At 47.4% G+C, this 10,564-nt stretch overlaps 1 non-coding gene across 1 annotated transcript; it reads right to left on the bottom strand.

Moving 5' to 3' along the window:
* Window positions 1-1,642: 1,642 nt before the first annotated feature.
* On the bottom strand, window positions 1,643-1,807 carry LOC134987141 (U1 spliceosomal RNA). The gene has a single exon (XR_010192865.1). It is a non-coding gene; the product is annotated as a U1 spliceosomal RNA (small nuclear RNA).
* Between the last annotated feature and the right edge of the window lie 8,757 nt (window positions 1,808-10,564).

The following is a 10,564-nucleotide window of genomic DNA, read 5'->3' as shown; positions in this document are numbered from 1 at the left end:
AAGTGATCGCATTATCTGCGGGGTGCCGCAGAAAATGCAGGCGCATGCGTATGCTCTTAGCAATTTTTGCAGTTGGATTGCTTATTGCGATTGCAATCCAACCTGAATCAGGCTCTATTACCTATCACAATGCACTGCGGGTAGTACAAAATGGGGTTAATATAAGAGAAAACCCCCCCAGAGCTGTGCTCCTTAACTGTCCCTGGTGGCTAGTGGAGCGGCTGCCCAGTAATCAGTGTCCACGCCAGTGCGCACATGGCCCACCCCCTACAGCCACGCTGGATCACGGTATAGTGTGGGCACAGAAGTCCCTTACCTCCCCTTCATCAGCGGCCTCGTGATCCCGGAGGGCGGTGTGTGTGTGACTGACCTTAGGAAGAAACCGGAGCCTCCGCTGCAGTGACCCAGCAACCAGGGCACGGGAGTATAATGCGCCGCTGGGAGTGATGGAGCTGCAGTAAAGATGTCTATTAGACCTAACCTGCTGCAGCCCTTGTAGATTCTTATAAAAAAAAGTTCTTCTTTTCTTGTCAAAATTAATAGCTAAGAATAGGCTGCCTGAGGCAGCCCCCTGTTAAGTGGCCTGCTACTGAAGGCACCAACTACAAACTGAGCTCCCTGTTCATGGAAGCGAGGTTATAGAGCAGGGGGCGCTGAGCATCTTGGGAACAGTCAAAAGCTTTGAGCCTGTTGGTGCCTCAGATCAAGATCCTACTCTACACCCCAATGTGAATCCTTGTGGAGTCCAGTGTACCCCACAGAAGAAATGAATGTGTCACACCAATTGGCAGCAACATTAGAATAGCTGCTGATGGGCACAATTGAGAAAGGAAGGGGGGAAAACATTTGAATCCAGCACATATATGTAATTTGAATATGTAATTTGTACCTTCCTACTTTAAAATGTAATGGATGAACCTCACCCTGTGAGAACTATCTTCATGATCAAGAGATCTCATACGCAAGAAAAGCATGTGTTGGGATAGGGCTGTGGAGGGCGGCTGCTCGAGCACACCCCCGTCAAGTTAAGGAGATTCAACTGAGGAAGCACAAGGGAACTCTTGTCTGGGGACAACAACTGCAGGGAGACCACATCTTTTCAGATGAAAATGAGAGGGCGGAAGGCTGCCTAATACTGAAGCACCCTCAAACATCAAACCATATGCAACAACTAGTACAAGCATTCCTGGGGAAAGGTCTGCAGCAGACGGATTTGCATACGGTGATGTCATCCAAGCAGTGGGCCAAAGTTGGCTGGAACCCTCATCTGCATATGAAAAGAGAAAAGGGGCGCTTGGATGACCCCTAGTTCGCATTGAACACCCCCCACCCTCCTTTGGTGTGGGGCTCATGTTGGCCATGCCCCAGCCCCTGAAGCATTCAAGCTGATTTCTTGCAGCAGCTGGGCACTGTAACAGCTCCAGAGCTGCTCTGTAAGGCAAATAAAAGGGTGTGGGCCCTGCAACACCACCTGTAGTTCGCATTGTGCGTTGGAAGGCACAAAGTAAGCAGACGGGAGAAGTCAGGATAGTGCGCAAGGGCATAGAAGGGAGGGGCTCAAGAAAAGAGAAGTGGAAACAGACAGCAAACTAGGCTGGAGAGAGACCTGAGACAATGAGATCTAAATTATACCAGAGCCAACCAGGGGAAAGCACAAATGCAGTCCCCCCCCTACCACAAATTATGCAGTCGAGATTCCCACATTTGGGGAAATCACAGAGGTCAGCATACCCAGAATGCAATGAATGAACCTCACCCTGGGAAAACAATCTTCATGACCATGGTATCACCTAAGCAAAATAAGTATGATTTGAGATAGGGCTGGGGAGGGCCGCTGCTCAGGCACACCTCCGTCAAGTAAAGGAGATTCAACTGAGGCAGCACAAGGGAACTCTCATCTGGGGACAACAACTGCAGGGAGAACACATTTTCAGACGAATGTGTGAGGGCAGAAGGCTGCCTAATACTGAAGCACCCCCCAAACAACAAACCAAATGCAACAACTAGTGCAAGCATTCCTGGGGGAAGGCCTGCAGCAGATGGATTCGCATATGGTGATGTCATCCAAGCAATGGGTATAGTTGGCTGCAACCCTCGTCTGCATATGAAAAGAGAAAATGGTCACGCAGGGCATGGCGGCCTTTGTGGGGTTGCGCTTGGATGACCCCTAGATCGCTTTATACACCCCCATCAGTGTGGGGCTCATGTTGGCCATGCCCCAGCCCCTGAAGCATTCAAGCTGATTTCTTGCAGCAGCTGGACCCAGTAACAGCTCCAGAGTTGCTCTACAAGACAAGTAAAAGGGTGTGAGCCATGCAGCACCACCTGTAGTTTGCATACACACATATATAGGACAGCATCTCTTATATGCCCCAGGGGCAATAAAATAGTATCCTTATCTAGGGTATCCGTCCATGCCGCTACAGCACTACACATACACACCCAGGCAGACGCAATTGCCGGTCTGAGTAAGGTACCTGAATGTGTATAAATGGACTTCAGGGTAATCTCCTGTTTGCGGTCAGCAGACTCTTTGAGGGTAGCCGTATCCTGGGACGGGAGGGCTAACTTCTTGGATAAGCGTGTTAATGCTTTGTCCACCCAAGGGGAGGATTCCCATCGTAACCTATCCGTTGATGGGAAAGGATACGCCATAAGAATCCTTTTGGAAATCTGCAGGAGATTCCCAAGCTTTTTCACATAACTCGTTCAGCTCGTGTGAGGGGAAAAGGTTACCTCAGGCTTCTTTCCCTTGTACATATGTACCCTCTTGTCAGGGATAGGGAGCTCCTCTGTGATGTGCAAAACATCTTTTATTGCCATAATCATATATCAAATGTATTTTGCCAATTTTGGCTGTAACTTTGCATCATCGTAATCGACACTGGAGTCAGAATCCGTGTCGGTATCTGTGTCAACAATCTGGATAGTGGGCACTTATGAGACCCTGACAGTCCCTGCGACATAGGATCAGGCATGGGTTGAGACCCTGACTGTCCCAAAGCTTCAGCCTTGTCTAATCTTTTGTGCAATGAGTTTACACTAGCATTTAAAACATTCCACATATCCATCCAATCAGGTGTCGGCGGAGACACCACATTCATTTGCTCCCGCTCCTCTCTAATATAGCCTTCTTCCTCAGACATGTCGACACACGCGTACCGACACACCACACACACAGGGAATGCTTTTACTGAAGACATTTCCCCCACAAGGCCCTTTGGCAGAGCTGGCCCTAACCAATATGATGCCCTAGGCAAGATTTTGCCTGGTGCCCCCTAGCACCACCGCTGGTTCCGCCTCTGACCTTGCACCTCTTTCCCAGCACCATCAACCCTCACCCATAACAGTACTTATTTTGGTGTTTGTACCCCCTATATTTTAAACAGGAACAGTTCGCACATTTGGCGCACAGTCCAAAAAGGGGTGTGTTTTTGCTGGCAATGGGCATGTCCACACAATAGTACCCCCAATTAAAATTCCGCCACACAGTACTGCAATTTTATTCACATTTGATCACGCGATAGTGTCCATAATTCACATTACATCCCACAGTAGTATCACTTTACCTTATAAACGTTACTTCTCACAGTAGTGCTCCTTATTCACATTACATCACACTGAATTGCTCCTTATTTACATTACACCACACCCTATTGCTCTTTATTCACATTAGACGACACAGTAAATGCCCTTTCTATACGCAACGCTACATATTAGAGCACCTTATACACATAATGCCACACATTAGTAATGCATTTATACACATAATTCCACACAGTAATGCCCCTTACACATATGAGACACATCATTAATGTCCTTATAAACATAATGCGTCTTACACATTATGACAACCTTTATTAATGCCCTTTTACACATAATGGCCCTCATTCCGAGTTGTTAGCTCGCAAGCTGCTTTTAGCAGCATTGCACACGCTAAGCCGCCGCCTACTGGGAGTGAATCTTAGCTTATCAAAATTGCGAACGAAAGATTAGCAGAATTGCGAATAGACACTTCTCAGCAGTTTCTGAGTAGCTCCAGACTTACTCGACAACTGCGATCAGTTCAGTCAGTTTCGTTCCTGGTTTGACGTCACAAACACACCCAGCGTTCGCCCAGACACTCCCCCGTTTCTTCAGACACTCCCGCGTTTTACCCAGAAACGGCAGCGTTTTTTCACACACACCCATAAAACGGCCAGTTTCCGCCCAAAAACACCCACTTCCTGTCAATCACACTACGATCAGCAGAACAAAGAAAAAACCTCGTAATGCCGTGAGTAAAATACCTAACTGCATAGCAAATTTACTTTGCGCAGTCGCAGAGCGAACATTGCGCATGCGCAATTAGCGGAAAATCGCTGCGATGCGAAGAAAATTACCGAGCGAACAACTCGGAATGACCACCCTTGCGCATGCGCAATTAGCGGAAAATCGCTGCGATGCGAAGAAAATTACCGAGCGAACAACTCGGAATGACCACCAATGTCCCTTACACATATGCCGCACATTATTAATGCCCTTATACACATAATGACACACATAGTGCCCCTTACACATATGTTGCACATTATTAATGCATTTTTACATGACACACATAATGCTCCTTACTCATATTCCGAACACTACTGCACAATCAACCCACTCACATGCACACAGCACTCACACTGCCACTAACACTGTGACCTCTGCCTCTGCTTGGGTACAGATGTGTCCTCATAAATCTTGCCTCAATGCTAACGTTGGGGCACCTTTTTTTTATTAAAATGCATCTTATTTGCATTGCTATGTTGCTAGGATGCACACGCAGCTTCTGCTGATTAAAATGATATGCAGCACGCCTATATACTGTGTGAGACTGTGGCTGTATCTGCATATGAAATGCTACACACAGAATATAGGCATGCCGCATATCATTTTAATCAGCAGAAGTTGCTGATGCCCCTAGGCATATCAAATGCCCTAGGCAATTGCCTAGTTTGCCTATGCCTATGACCGGCTCTGCCCTTTGGAGAGACAGAGAGAGAGTATGCCAGCACATACCCCAGCGCTATATAACCCAGGAATAGCACAGTAACTTAATGTTTGCACAGTAGCGCTGCTGTATGTAATTTGCGCCAAATTATGTGCCCCCCCCCTCTCTTTTCAACCCTCTTGTCTACCGTGGTATAAGCAGGGGAGAGTCCGGGGAGCTTCCTCTCAGCGGTGCTGTGGAGAAAAAATGGAGCAGGTGAGTGCTGAGGGAGAAGCCCCGCCCCCTCGGCGGCGGGCTTCTGTCCCGCTTAAACTGTACAATTGGCGGGGGCTCATACATATATACAGTGCCCAGCTGTATATATGTTATATTTCTGCCAAAAAGAGCTTTATATTGCAGCCCAGGGCGCCCCCCCTGCGCCCTGCACCCTTACAGTGACCGGAGTATGTGAGGTGTATGGGAGCAATGGCGCACAGCTGCAGTGCTGTGCGTTACCTCAATGAAGATCATGAAGTCCTCTGCCGCCTCTGAAGTCTTCTTTTCTTCTCATACTCACCCGGCTTCTATCTTCCGGCTCTGCGAGGGGGACGGCGGCGCGGCTCTGGGACGGACGGCGAGGGTGAGATCCTGCGTACCAATCCCTTTGGAGCTAATCCCTTTGGAGCTAATGGTGTCCAGTAGCTTAAGAAGCAGGACCTTGCAACTCGGAGAGTAGGGCTGCTTCTCTCCCCTCAGTCCCTCGATGCAGGGAGTCTGTTGCCAGCAGTGCTCCCTGAAAATTAAAAACCTAACAAAATACTTTCTGTCAGAAAGCTCAGGAGAGCTCCTGAAAAGCACCCAGTCTCCACTGGGCACAGTATCAAACTGAGGAATGGAGGAGGGGCATAGAGGGAGGAGCCAGTGCACACCCAGAACTAAAGTCTTTCTTAAAGTGCCCATGTCTCCTGCGGAGCCGTCTATCCCCATGGTCCTTACGGAGTCCCCAGCATCCTCTAGGACGTTAGAGAAAATAGGATTTTAATACCTACCGGTAAATCCTTTTCTCTTAGTCCGTAGAGGATGCTGGGCACCCGTCCCAGTGCGTACTGTGTCTACAGTTATTAAATGGCCCTTAACTCCAGAACATTTATGTGGAGACAACTTTCCCGACTTGACCATCTTCCTTGGACGTTTTCCCCCTGTGTGACTGCTCCCCAGCCTCGGAGGGTTGCATCCATGGTCCCTAGGATCCAGTCCTGGATCCCGAACCTTCGCCCCTCTAGGAGGTGAGAACTGTGCAGCCACCAATGGAGTGAGATTCTGGTCTTGGAAGACAGGATTATCCTCCGGTGCGTGTGTAGGTGGGATCCGGACCACTTGTCCAACAGGTCCCACTGGAACACTCTGGCATGGAACCAGACAAACTGAATGGGCTCGTAGGCCGCAACCATCTTACCCAGCAACCAAATGCATTGATGGATTAACACTCTTGCTGGTTTCAGAATTTGTTTGACCAGACTCTGGATCTCCAGAGCCTTTCCAATGGAAGAAAACCTCTTCTGTGTCCAGTATCACTCCCAAAAACAACAACCGCGTCATTGGGACCAACTGCGATTTTGGCAAGTTTAGGAGCCAACTATGTTGTTGAAGAACTGTCAGGGAGAGTGCAATGTTTTGCACTAACTGGTCCCTGGATTTCGCCTTTATCAAAAGATCATCCAAGTACGGGATAATTGTTACTCCTTGCTTGCGATCACCCTGGTGAAAATCCTCAGAGCCGTGGACAGACCAAACGGCAATGTCTGAAATTGGTAATGACAATACTGAATTGCAAACCTCAGGTAGCTTGAGGCAGAGGCTAAATGGGAACATGTAAGTAGGCATCCTTTATGTCTACCAAAACCATGAAATCTCCTTCCTCCGGACTGGAGATCACTGCACTGAGAGATTCCATCTTGAAATTTAATTTCCTTAGGTAGAAATTGAGGGATTTCAGATTTCAGATTGGTCTGACTGAGCTGTCCGGCTTAGGGACCACGAAGAGGCTTGAATAAAAACCTTCTCCCTGCTGACTAAAGCCGATTTGAACAATCGGTGAGGGGGGACGTCTTGAAACCCCAGTTTGTACCCTTGGGACACTATTTGTAAAACACACGAGTCCATGTCCGAATGAATCCAGAACTGACTGAAGAGTTTTAGACGTGCCCCCACTGGTGCGGGCTCCTGCAAGAGAGCCCCAGCGTCATGCGGTGGATTTGGCAGAAGCAGAGGATGATCTCTGCTCCTGCGATCTTGAAGAGGCTACAGACCTCTTCCCTCTTCTCCTTCCTCTACCTGCAAAGAAAGGGGAATCTTAACTTCTTGCATATCTATTGGGCCGAAATGACTGCATCAGATAATGATGCGTCTTCATCCGTTGGGAGGGAACATAGGGCAAGAAGGTTGACTTACCTGCGGGAGCTGCCGAGATCAAACAACGCTTCACCTTCATAGGGAAGAGACTCCCTTTCTTCTTGGAGTCAGCATCAGCATTCTCTTGGTGAATCCACAATGCCCTCCTATCCGAGACTGCCATGAAATTGGCCCGTGAACTCAAGAGTCCTATATCCCTTGCAGTCTCACGTAAGTATGCTGCAGTGTCCTTGATATGATACAACGTAAGGAGTATCCCATCTCTCCAAGGTATCTATATCGGATGACAAGGTATTCGACCAATTCTTGAATACTACTACTCACCCATGCACATGTAATGGCAGGTATAAGTAATGTACCCTTGGTTACATAACTAGAAATAATGTAGCTTCCTGCATACGATCCGCTGGATTTGTGACAGGGCCCCGTGCAGAACAGGGGGTGACTCCCACTTTATTCTGTCCGCGGCGGGAAATGAATAAACAACCAGAATCCTTTTGGGGATTTGAAACCATCTTGTCGAGCTGGCCCAGACTTTCTCAAACAGAGATGGAGGAACGTTACATCAGCTTTCATTATATATCTATATATACATACATATAGACCCCTTTGTCAGGAACAGCAGGGTCTTCAGTGATTTTAATATGTCCTTAATATCCACAATCATGTAATGAATGCTCCTTGCCAATATTGGATCTAATCAGGAAACATTATGGTCGACATAGGAATCAGTATCCGTGTCAGTATCAGTGTGTAGTAACTGGGCAAAATAACATTTTTGCGACCCCGCGGGGCCTGAGGGAAAAGAAACATAGCCATGAACATCACATCTATTCTCTACGTCTGTGTCTGGGACACAGATTTATCCATCCTTACTCTGATATTACTGAAACTTTTACCCAGTCAGTTATTGGTGGTGCCAACAGGGCCACCATCATATGTCTGCATTCCTAATATAGTTTCCTCTTGGGAAAAACATTCAGCCACCGACATGTTGACACACATGTACCAAGTACCCACAGACACATCGGCTTATGGGGGACAGACCGTCAGTAAATCTGTCAGAGGGACACAGAGGATTTTTCAGCTCACAATCCAGCGCCAAAAGTACACAGTCTGGGAAATAATAAACTATATAGTGATAGACTTGTAATGCTCTAAAGATGTTCTGGTGAGGTGAGGAAGAAGCCCCGCTACTGTAATGGCGCGTATCTGTCCCGCTCAGAAATAATTAATTACGCTAGCGGGGTAAGGACAGTGCCCAGGCACTAATGTCCACTTTTTCCAGCCTTTTGTGAGGAATTTATGCTGCCCAGGGTGCCCCCCCCCCCCCCGTGCCCTGCACCCTGCAGTGCCTGTGTTTGTGTGGGAGCATGGCGCGCAGCGTTCCGCTCGCTGCTCGGTACCTCAGAATGCCATCACTGGAGAAGAAGTCTTCTGTTCTTCTGCTACTCACCTGTCTTCTGGCTCTGTAAGGGGGTGACGGCAGGCTGCGGGAGTGTGCATCTAGGCGTACCCAGCGATCAGCACCCTCAGGAGCTAATGGTGTCCTGTCAGCCTGAAGCAGAGCCATTGAACTCACTAGAAGTTGGTCATACTTCTCTCCCCTAAGTCCCACGAAGCAGGGAGACTGTTGCCAGCAGCCTCCCTGAAAATAAAAAAAACTAACAAGTCTTTTCAGAGAAACTCAGTAGAGCTCCCCTGTAGTGCATCCAGTATCACTGCGCACAATACTAAAACTGGAGTCTAGAGGAGGGGCATAGAGGGAGGAGACAGTTCACACCCTTTGAAAGTCTTAAAGTGCCCATGTCTCCTGCGGATCCCGTCTATACCCCATGGTTCTTAATGTGACCCCAGCATCATCTAGGACGTATGAGAAAACAAATAACGCACACATGAGGAGGAGAGAACTAAGGAAGCTATAAGGAGAAGAGGGGAGGGAGGGGGGTTGAAAGGTAAGGTAGTAAAGGCATATTGGATAAACTACAACCTTATACATATTCATTAATGTACCAGTAGTTAGAAGTAGAAGAGCTCTAACAGAAACCACAAAGCTTATCTAAAGCCACACCACACTGGATATGCCCAATCTCATTTGATTTTTGAAGCAAAGCAGTATTGGACTTTGTTAATACATGGATGGGAGACTGCTTGGTAGTATCAGATTCTTTAGGTGTTTTTAAACTACCAACACCATTTTCTTGGTACATTTAATTTTTACATGTATTCTTTTATGTACCAGAAGTTAGAAGTAGAAGAGCTGTAATAAAAACCACCAGCTCATCTACAGCCACAGCACACTGGATTTGCCCAATCTCTCCTGATCATGGAAGCTGAGCAGTGTTGGTCCTGGTTTTAGTACTTGGATGGGAGACCACCAGGAAATACCAGGAGCTGTGTGTATTTTTACAATACTAACAATGTTCTCTTGATGCATTCCATTTTGAAACATTGGGGCAGATCTATTAAGCCTGGTGAACTGATAAAGTGCAAGGTGATAAAGTACCAGCCAGTCAGCTCCTAACTGTCATTTTTCAAACCCAGTCTGTGACATGGCAATTAGGAGCTGATTGGCTGGTACTTTAACACCATGCAAATTATCATTTCACCAGGTTTAATAAATCGTCCGCTTACTCATTTATGTACGAGTAGTTAGAAGTAGAAGAACTCTAACAGAAACCACTAAGCTCATCTACAGCCACACCACACTGTATATGCCCAATATCACCTGATCTTAGGCCTGGTTTGTTCTTGGATGTGAGACCACCTGGGAATACCAGGTGCTGTAGGTAGTTTTATACTACCAACACCGTTCTCTTGATGCATTCTATTTTGAAACTTATTCATTGATGTACCAGTAGTTAGAAGTAGAAGTTAGAAACAGCAAAAATCATCTACAGCCGCATCACACTGGATATGTCCAATCTCATCTGATGTTGGAAGCTAAGCAGTGTTGTGCCTGGTTAGTTTTTGGATTTCAGGTCCTGCCTTCTGGTTTGGCCACGGCACCTCGGAAATTCACCAAGGTCATGGCCGTGATGACGACCCTTCACCATCGGTGGACCAGGGAGGAATCTCTCCTCCCGATAAACATTCTGGAATTGCAGGCAGTGTTCAATTCATTGACACTGGCCCTGCCTCTAGTACAGAACAGGCCTGTTCAAGTACAATCGGACAACGCCACCACGGTAGTGTACA

The sequence above is a fragment of the Pseudophryne corroboree genome, assembly GCF_028390025.1.
Source record: "Pseudophryne corroboree isolate aPseCor3 chromosome 7 unlocalized genomic scaffold, aPseCor3.hap2 SUPER_7_unloc_7, whole genome shotgun sequence".
Classification (NCBI taxonomy): Eukaryota; Metazoa; Chordata; class Amphibia; order Anura; family Myobatrachidae; genus Pseudophryne; species Pseudophryne corroboree.
Note: the sequence above shows the minus strand (reverse complement) of the source record. Positions and strands in the feature narration are given on the sequence as shown.